A 10,677-nucleotide genomic window follows, 5' to 3' on the forward strand; every position below is an offset into this window, starting at 1 on the left:
TTGAAAACCCTACCAGTATTTTATATAAATTGGGAGGGGTATGAGTCATTTTCCTCACTGATTTATTTAACATAATTTTAAGCTCTATGATTAAATAGGGCATCACAGGATAAATAAGCTAGGAAAAAACAGGTTTAGTAGCTAAGATATTTAAACAAAGCTCAAAAATTCAGTAATTTGGGAAAAATAATTTCTGGTCTATTTCTGCTTCTCTTCCCTACAATGGTCCATATTGGCTGAAATGCTACATATTCTATTAAGACATGTTAAAAAGAATCTCTTTAGATAAATCCAATGGAGAAATGTGCTAGTTATGGGGAGTTTATTAGCACTGAACTTACACAAAGCAGAGAGGATTCAAGCATTTGGGTGCTTGTTCATATAAATAAAAAGCTTGCTGGAATTTTGATACTAGTTCCATAAAAACTATTGATGAATTTGGGGGAGAACTGACACTATGTTACAGTTCACAGTCCATGAATACAGTATTTATCTGCTTTTTACAAGGTCTTTATTTCATCCTGTTTTTTTTTTTGTTTGTGTCCTGTAGATCCTATATGTTTTGTTAGATTCCCAAACATTTCTCTCTCTCTCTCTCTCTCTTTTTTGTAGTGACTACAGAAAATTACTTTTTATCTTAAAGATTTATTTATTTGAGAGAGAGAGAGAATGAATGAGTGGGAAGGGCAGAAGGAAAGGGAGAAAGATTCTCAAGCAGACCTTGTTGCAGAGAGAGGAGCCCAATGCAGGGCTCGATTTTTCCACCCTGAAGTCATGACCCAAGTGGAAACCAAGAGTTGGCTACCCTATCAACTACACCACCCAGGCATCCCAGGGAATCACATTTTTAATTTTAGTTTCCAGGACATCTGGGTGGCTCAGTGGTTGAGCCTTCGGCTCAAGGCAGAATCCTGGGGTCCTGGGATGGAGCCCTGCATCAGGCTCCCCTCAAGGAGACTGCTTTTCCCTCTGCCTGTGTCTTTGCCTCTCTGTATCGCTCATGAATAAATAAAATCTTTTAAAAAATTAGTTTCCAGCAGTTCACTTCTTACATACAGAAATATAATTGAATTTTGTAGTTGATCTTTTGTCCTGAGATCTTGCTGAACTCATTTTATCTGTGAGTAATTTTGTAGAATCCCTGGGATAGTTTACAGAGCCCCATCATAACATCTGTAAATGGGGATGATTTTAAGTCCTCCATCCTGATTTGTATGCTTTTATTTACTTTTCTTGCATTTTTGTGCTTGTTAGAATTCACAGTAATATAAATGGCAGGCTGGAAGCAAACATCTTTGCCTTGATCCTACTATTAGGAAGAAAGTATTAAAATATTTCACCATTATTACGGTGTTAGCCATAGAATTTTTGTAAATGTTCTTTATCAAGTTGAGGAAGTTCTCCTGTACCCCTAGTTTTCTGAGAATTTTTATCATGAATGGGTGCTAAATTTTACCAAAACTTTTTTTCTGCATCAATAAGATCATGTGATTTTTTTAAAGCTAGTTAATATACTTTATCAAATTCTGGTAGTGATTGTTGTCTCTCTCTATATATGAAGGATACTGGTTTATAGTAGCTTTGTTTGTCTGGGTTTTGGTATCAGAGTACTTCTTGTGTCATAAAATGTGTTTGGCAGTGTTGTCTCCTTTTCTGTTTTTCTGGACATTGACAGTTCTTTCCCTTAATCACATGAAAAATGTCATGCCATTTTCCATTTCATTTTGGATTCTATGGTTTCTCATAAAAAAATATTCTGTCATTTTTTTCCATAGAGATGATAGTGTCTTTTGTCTTTCACTGCTTTCGAGCTTTTTTTTCTTTACCACTAGTTTTCAGAAGTTTGACTATAATGGGTATGGGCATGGATCTCCTTGGGTTTATCCTTTTTCTTCACCCAGCTTCTTAAATCTAGTGGTTTTTGTCTCTTTCCAAATTTGGTTATTTTTCAGCCTTTATTTCTTTGGGCACCTGTTCAGTAACACTTTCTTTTTTCTCTCCTTTCAGGACTCTGATGACATGCATCATAGATCTTTTATTATAATCCCACAGGTCACTGAGGATCTCTTCACTTTTTATCAGTCTATTTTCTATCCTGTTCAGACTGGGTAATTTCTACTGTTCTATCTTCCTGTTCACAGATTTTGCCCTTTGCCCCCTCCAATCTGCTGTTGAGACCACCCACTGAATTTTATTTTGATTCCTGTATTTTCCACTTCTAAAACTTCATTTTGTTCTATATGTCTTCTATTTCTTGCTGAGACTTTCTATTTTTTATTTGTTGCAAGCAAGTATGTAATTGCTTATTGAACCATTTTTTATGATGGCTGCTTTAATATCCTTGGCAGATAATTCTATCACCTGTGTCATTTCGATGGAGGTGACTGTTGATTGCCTTTTTTCATTTAAGTTGTGATTTTCCTTTTTCTTGGTTTGATGAGTGATTTTAAATGGAAACCTGGACATTTAGGGTATTATGTTATCAGACTTTGGATCTTATTTAAATCTTCTGTTCTATCTAGCCTCTTCTTATATTCCTGTGGTGGAGCATGGGAAGGGGAGGTGTTCCCTTGTTACTGTTAGATGGAACTAGAAGTTCAGGTTTGCCATTTGACCTATGTTGCGATATGACATTATTTCTTTCATGTGTGCAATGTATATTTCTTTAACATTACTTAAATTCCCATTAAAACTAGTAAATGGATCTTTGGAACTCTGTGGATTCATTCTTAAACACTCAGAATTTTTTCCACTAGACAGAAAATAGCTACAACTTGTGAAACCAAGACCATTTCTTAATTCATAGTTCCATGGGCAATGATGTCTCTGACATGCACAAAATTATTTGATTTCAGAACTTGGTACTACATAGTAATGCTTTCTATAGGGTCAAGGCAGACCATTTTACTTACTGAATATTAGTAAAACTCAAAAGTAGTGTAAAAATAATGGCTGCATAGTTTATATATTGATATTTAACCATTTTAGGGAGTAAATGTATAGAAATCAGTGATGGTGGTTAACGATTTCTGAGTGAAACAAAAGTATTAAAAGTACAAAGAAATGAAAGACATTGATGTTGATAAGCAGAGAATCAGTACCGAGATTTAAAAGTTGATTTTTTTTTTTTATATTCTATTAGTCAAGGTCCTGGCAGGAAATAGGCAGACACAAAAGCATTTAACAAAAAAAAATTGTTGAAATAATATGGACAGACATGTAGGCAGGGTGATGAGGCTGAAGGAACCAGGTAATATCAAAACTGGGAAGTTGTTTCCACCTCTAGCTCTGATGGGTCAAAGTGAGAGAACAAAGTTGTTGGAATAATACAAGACACACATAGTCATGACCAAGACTTTAGTGAGGTGAATACAAAGTTGCAAATAAATGCCCTGTTTTCTCCCTGTCCTCTGATGTGCTGGTGTCACACAGTTTGCTGACAGGGTGCAAGAGGCTGAGGTGACAGAGATGAAGAGCTGACCTCCCCAGGGCAAAGAGCAGGGCAGAGAATGTCATAAAATGGATGTGGTAGTGGGGAGTAGGGCCACTCATACACATGAAGAATTAGTAGCATGTGGGCTCAGGGCTATCATATCAGTGTCAGGAGGAAAGTCATTACTAGCATGATAACCCAGTGGAAAATATGATCAGAAATGAAGAGAACGTTTGCGATCTAGGCCTTGCCTTCATTTTTCAACACTGTATTACATCTCTCCAAATCCCCCTAAAGTGATCTTTGGTGCTTTCCTACCATTATAGCTCAAGCTATTCCAAAAGTTCATCCTATAACTTCTCCTTGCATGCTGCTTTGCACATTTGTTGCATGCATAAAACATCAACTGGATATATATTTAGTACATGTCTTACCTGCTAAGATGCAAACTCAATCAGAAAAAAAATGTATATTCCTTTTGAATTACTTCACTCCCATTGCTTACTATTTTGTTATGTATAAGCTATAGCCTCTGCTTATGATTTCTTTATCTTTTATCCTTTATCTGTGTGTCATATGCCTCCTTATCCTTCTGGGATTTATTTAAATTCACCTTCACTATGAAGATTTTTTTGAGGTTTTCCTCAGTCCCATTTGAGGGGACTCAACTTAGAGTCTAAGGATATGAATGTACCTTTACTACTCACAGTTGTAAACTTCTTGATGTTAAAAGATTTGTTATGGTTTTTGTTGACATCATTAGTTCTTTTCTTTGTTTTTGTTTTTTTAATAATAAATTTATTTTTTATTGGTGTTCAATTTGCCAGCATACAGAATAACACCCAGTGCTCATCCCATCAAGTGCCCCCCTCAGTGTCCGTCACCTAGTCACCCCCACCCCCCGCCCTCCTCCCCTTCCACCACCCCTAGTTCATTTCCCAGAGTTAGGAGTCTTCATGTTCTGTCTCCCTTTCTGATATTTCCTACCCATTTCTTCTCCCTTCCCTTCTATTGCCTTTCACTATTATTTATATTCCCCAAATGAATGAGACCATATAATGTTTGTCCTTCTCCGATTGACATCATTAGTTCTCAAAAGCGCATTGGGTTTAATAGGGCCTCAATGATTTAAGCTTGAAAAAAAAGAAAACAGGTATGAGGGAGGAAGACAGGAATTTATAACACAGATAATTATAAAATGCAAAATAAAGGCTCAATCTTTGGAGGGTAGCATATCAAATCTGTTTGCAAATATATGTCAGAAGAGATTCTGAACCTTGCCATTGTGGGATCACCATAATATCAAATTCTCATTGAAAACAATGGCACTGGGTAGGGAATTAATGTGCATTTATTTATCAAATATTGATTAGGGCCAAAATTTCTACACTAAGGATATAAGGCTATAATTCCTGATCCCTGTCCTCAACAGGATTAGGCTTGAAGTGTATTAAAAGAAAATACATTTTAATCTACTTGTTAATTAATGAACCCAAATAAGCTAGACGCTGCTGTCTGGGAAAGGTACCTAATGGAGGAACAGGATTTTAAAGATACTACCACTTGCACTCCATAGTATAAAAGATTGCCATGTCAGTTAAATAAGGCAATAAATTGAAAAAGCTGCTCTTTAATGCATACGTTAGAAAAGAAGAAATCAGTAATCCAAGCTCTCACCTTGAGAATCGAGAAAATGAAGAAGAAAATAAAACCGAAAACAAGCACAATGAAGGAAATAATAAACAGCAGAAATCAGTAAAATTGAAGGCAGAAAAACAATAGACAAAATCAATGAAACAACTCATTTTTCAAAAAGATCAATAGGATTGACAAAGTGCTAACAAGAGTGATAAAGGAAAAAAAACTGAAGACATACAAATTACAAACATTAAGAATGAAACGGAGTATCACTATAGGCTCGGCAGACATAAAAAAGATAATAAGGGAACACTGTGGACAATTATTCACATACATGCTTGACAATTTAGATAAAATGGGCCAATTCTTCATAAAGCACAACTACTCCAAATCACTCCATATGAAATAGAGGATTTGAACAGCCATAGAACTAATCAGGAAATGGAACTCATTATTTAAAAACTTCTGAAAAGTAAATCTCCATGCCTGGATGGTTTCAATGGGAAATTACACCAAACTTTTAAAGAAGGATCAACACCAATTCAACACCAATTCTACACTGACTATTTCAGAAAAGAGAAGAGATAGCAACAATTCTGAACACAATTTAATGAGTCCAGCAAGAACCTGATACCAAAATTTAAAAAAATCAAAAACACCAAAACAAAACAAAAAACTAGAGACCAATATTCCTTATCAATATCAAAGCAAAATTTCTTAACAAAATATCAGTATGTAAAATTTAGCAACATATAAAAAAATCTTGTAGAGTTTGTTCCAGGGATATAAAACTGGTTTGATATTTGAAAATCATTACTGTAATCCACCATATTTACTGTTACAGAAGAAAAATAATTTGATCTTACCCATGGATGCATGACATCATTTGACTAATTTCAACACCTATGTCTGAAATAAACTCTAAAAAATAGGAACAGAAGGGAACTTCCTCAGCTTAATAAACAGCACTCACATAAATCCTACAACTAAGTTCATACTTTGCAGTGACAGATTAAATGCTTTTTCCCTAGTACTGTGAACACAGCAAGAATGTATATCCTTTACTGTTACTCAACAGAGGGCTGAAAGTTTTAACTAGTGCAAAGAGGCAACACGAGAAAGTAAATCCATACAGATGGGAAAGGAATACATAAAACTTGCTTACATGCAGATGGGATGAACATGAAAATTCCAAGCAATGTACAAGAAAAAGATATTTCCCAGAATTAATAAGTGAGCTCATTGAGGTAGCAGAATAAATTATAAAAGTACAAAAATCAATTGTAATTCTACATACTGGTAATGAACAAGTGGACACTGAAATTAAATATAGTGGTCTTTGCTCTCTCACAAAAAAAATGAAGTAGGTGTTAATTGGACACAATATGTACTGTACATATGGTGAAAACAACAAAATGCTATAGAAATAAACCAACGAACATCTAACTAACAGGCAAATGCTATGTTCATTGGGAGACTCAACATAGTTTTACTCAAATTGATGATATAGCTTTAGCACAATTCCTATCAAAATCCTAGCAAGATTTTTTTTGTTGTTGTTGGGAGAGACAGGATCACTCTAAAATTTACATGGAAAGGCAATGAAACTAGAATAATTAAAACAAAATTGAAAAGGAAGACTAAAGAAGGAAGAAAATTAATCAGATTTTTAAACTTATATAGATACGGTAATCAAGGTAGTGTGGTACTGGTGGCTGGACAGACTCAAAGACCAGTGGAAGATTAGAGAACCACACAAATATGGTCAATTGACTTAGACAAAGATCCAAAAACAATTTCACAGAGCAAAGGGCTTTTTCAAGAAATGATGCTAGAACACTTAAGTGTGCCACCTTATACAAAATTAACTCATAATAGATGAGTTTAAATGTAAAACACAAAACTAAATATTTTAAAAATATATACATAAGAAAATAATCAGGATCTAGGGCTAGGTAGAGTTCTTAGATTTTATGCTAACAGCATAGTTCATATATTTATTTTTTATTTTATTTTATTTATTTATGATAGGCACACAGTGAGAGAGAGAGAGAGGCAGAGACATAGGCAGAGGGAGAAGCAGGCTCCATGCACCAGGAACCCGACGTGGGATTCGATCCCGGGTCTCCAGGATCACGCCCTGGGCCAAAGGCAGGCGCTAAACCGCTGTGCCACCCAGGGATCCCCACATAGTTCGTATAAAGAAGAACTCATAAAGTGGACAGGAACAAAAATTTTAACATTTTGCTCCCAAGGGGATAAAAAGACAAGCTACGGTAAAAAAAAAAAAAAAAAAAAAAAAAAAATGCAAACCACATATTCAGCCAAAGACTCATTTCAAGAATATATAAAGAACTAGAAAGACACAAAAGTAAAATAAAACCAAAATCCCCCCAAACAATTCCATTCGAAAATGGACAAAAGACGTGGAGAGACATTTCAACAAAGACAGTCCACAGATGGCAAGTAAGGTGATAAAAAGATACTCAGTATCATCAGCTATTAGGGCAACGCAAAAGAAAATCACAAGGAGATGAACTATTTACACATTAGAAGAGCTAAGCCAGAAAACAGTGACAGCATTACATATTGCCAAGAATGTAGAGAATCTGGGTTAGTCATTGTTGGTGGGAATGTATAATGGTACAGCTACTGTAGGAAAAGAGCTTAGCAGCTTGGTAAATATTCAACATGTAAATGTCATATGACCCATAAATTTCACTTGAGGGCATTTAATCCAGAGAAATGCAAAGTCTTGTTCACACAAACACTTGCATATGAGTATTTAGAGCAGATGTATTTATAATATCCAGAAGCTGGGAACTCAGATATACTTGAACACATGAAAGGCTCAATCAACTGTGAAGCATACATGCCATGCAATACTACTCAGAACTAAAAAAGCAACACACGATTTATGCACACAACAATTTTGAAAAAAATCTCCAGATAACTTTCCCAAGTAAATAAAGCCAATACTATGAAGTTACATCATGTATGAACCTGTTTCTATAGTGTTCTTGAAATAATAAAATTATCCAAATGGGTATCAGGCTGGTGGTTGCTAGGGGTTAAGGAGTAGGTGGGGGCAGGAAGGAAGTGGCTCTGGCCAAAGAAGGGTGACATGAGGGTTCCTTGTGCTGATGGAAATAATTCTGTACCTTGATTTTACTCATGTGAAGAAGCTGGCTATGATACTGTATTAGAGTTTTGCACCATGTCAATGCTGGGAGAGCAGAGTAAAATGATACACAGGATCTCTCTGTATTTCTTACAATTCTTGTGAGTCTACAATTGCTTACAAAATAGAAAGTTTAATTAATTTAAAAAAGATGGTGGCTTGGGTTTGGCCCACAGGCAAAAGTTTTCTGACCACCAATATGGGGCACTGTCATTTAGTCACACAAAGCAACATAAGGGTAGAACGCAATGTAAAGCCTAATGGAGATTAGATGACAGCAATGGCATCTTTATAATTGTCTTTGCAATTGTTCCTCTTTGTCTTAAAAGCTACTGTGCCTAGGTTATATAATAATAACACAGTTCAAGGTTACAATTCTCTAGTTTATGAGGACTTCAAATCTGCAAATAAGAACTCCTGGTACCTTGTAAACCAAATATTTAGAAACTTGCAAAAACAGGCTCCAAATGACACTTTGTCATTACTTAATATTCACAAACATTTCACAAATGTATTGAACACCCAGACCAAGTTATTACTGTGCAAGAAAGAGTAACGGAAATAATATAAATCTATGTGGATGACATTTAAATTGCAGCTTCAGCAAAATGCGTAGGCTCAAATCAAAATCCTTTCCTAATTTCTTCCTTGAAAAAAGTTCAAAAATGTCCCCAATTGTTGCAGTATTTACTTTGTTGTTAATATCACTAGCTTTCATCCATAGCAAAGCCATATCAAACCTGATAACGTTTTTGTGAAGGTTGAGTGGGTCATCCTAAGAAGCAATTTATGAGAGTGATCTTCATCCAAAGAGACGGGGCCTAAAATTTGAGGCTCTTCTTAGATTTGGGTATTTTTTCAAGCATCTGGCTATCTGGAAGCTTGATCGGTGTCTTTGAAGAACTCTGTGAGATGAAGGGGCCCTGACACTGAGGCTTCATTAGTCTCCTGACAAATTTTCTGGAGAGGCGAGGTGAAAGAGGACTCTTACACCAGATGCAACTACACATGCTATTTTCTTGAATATATTCCAAGAGTGGGAGTGGGGGGGAAGGGAGCCTCATTTAGATTGAGTCTCTAATTGAGTGGCATTCTATTTTGAAAGTCTTAATGCTTAAGAAATGAAAATAACCTGACAAATAATGACCATTCATAATTTGGTTCAAAAATATTCCTGAGCCCCATAAGCAATATATTGACTCACTGAAGCCTGAAAGTGGGAGCCTGTTACGGGAACCACAGAGAGTATTTTACTTGACTTTAAATGAGGTTTCAAAAATGGTCTGAATTTAGAGAAGGATTACAGAAAAAGAGTTGATAGAAGTTTATATCACAAGTTACATTTAATTTTTTAAAGCGTTTAAAAATTCCGAAGTATGGTTATTTGCAAATAGCCTATAACTTGTATTATATTTATTACATGTTATTGCTTCCATGTTCCTATACTATGTTGAATTCAAGTAATGTCTCAGAACAACTAATGCATTCATATTTCCTTACTCAATTTCTAAAAGAGGGAAATATTTATTATGATGTTTTAGTGTTAGTTTTATTTTTCAGATTTACTCAGGATATTGAGAAGTCTGTTGAGTTACTAAATCTGGGTTTCCTATGTGTGCAGGTATGTGTGCAAATGCCTTTTTCATGATTCATTATGTTTGTCTTCAAAGCCATATGAGTTTTTTTTAAGCTTATTTATTTTTTTAAAGTAATCTCTGCACCCAAGGTGGGGCTTTGAACTCACAGTCCTGAGATCAAGAGTCTCATGACTGAGCCAGCCAGGCACCCCTACAGTTGTAAGTTTCTAGTCATGTTCGTGAATAAAGTGCTTTTTAGGATTTCAAAATTCTGAGGTAATACCTTCAGAAAACGGGAGAAGAGGATACGTCTAAAGATAGATAGACAGAAATTCCTATTTTTAAAACAAAGAAAAAAGAGGGATTTGGGGGAAAGGCTACCTCAACAAACCCTCAATTAGAAAATAGGGGAATCTAATTATACAACTGGTTCTTGAAAAGGAGGTCTGTAAAAAATATTAAATCTGTAAACTGAAACAAGGTTAGGAGGAGCAATTAAATCCATTAGAAAAGATAAACTGTGTTAGGTTCTCACTTCCACTCTAGAGCCCCCATTTTTTTCTCTTTTCATTCAGTTATTGGGAAAAGGACAAAAGGAAATAATTTCTGGTTAAAACTAAGTGAAGTTGAACTAGCTAGGGGGCAGTTCTGACATTGACTGAAGCAGCAAGTTGTGACACTTTCTCTCTGCTCCCCGCTCCCATCAATTTTTCCCCACAGCTAGTGCAGCTGCACTAATAACACAATATTCCACTTTCCTCCTTCTCAAAACTTATACCATGGCTGCCATTCATCTATTTTAGCAGTAAGATTAAATCACCCAATACATTATTGTTCTTAGCATTTTG

Source organism: Canis lupus, chromosome X (genome assembly GCF_011100685.1).
Source record: "Canis lupus familiaris isolate Mischka breed German Shepherd chromosome X, alternate assembly UU_Cfam_GSD_1.0, whole genome shotgun sequence".
Classification (NCBI taxonomy): Eukaryota; Metazoa; Chordata; class Mammalia; order Carnivora; family Canidae; genus Canis; species Canis lupus.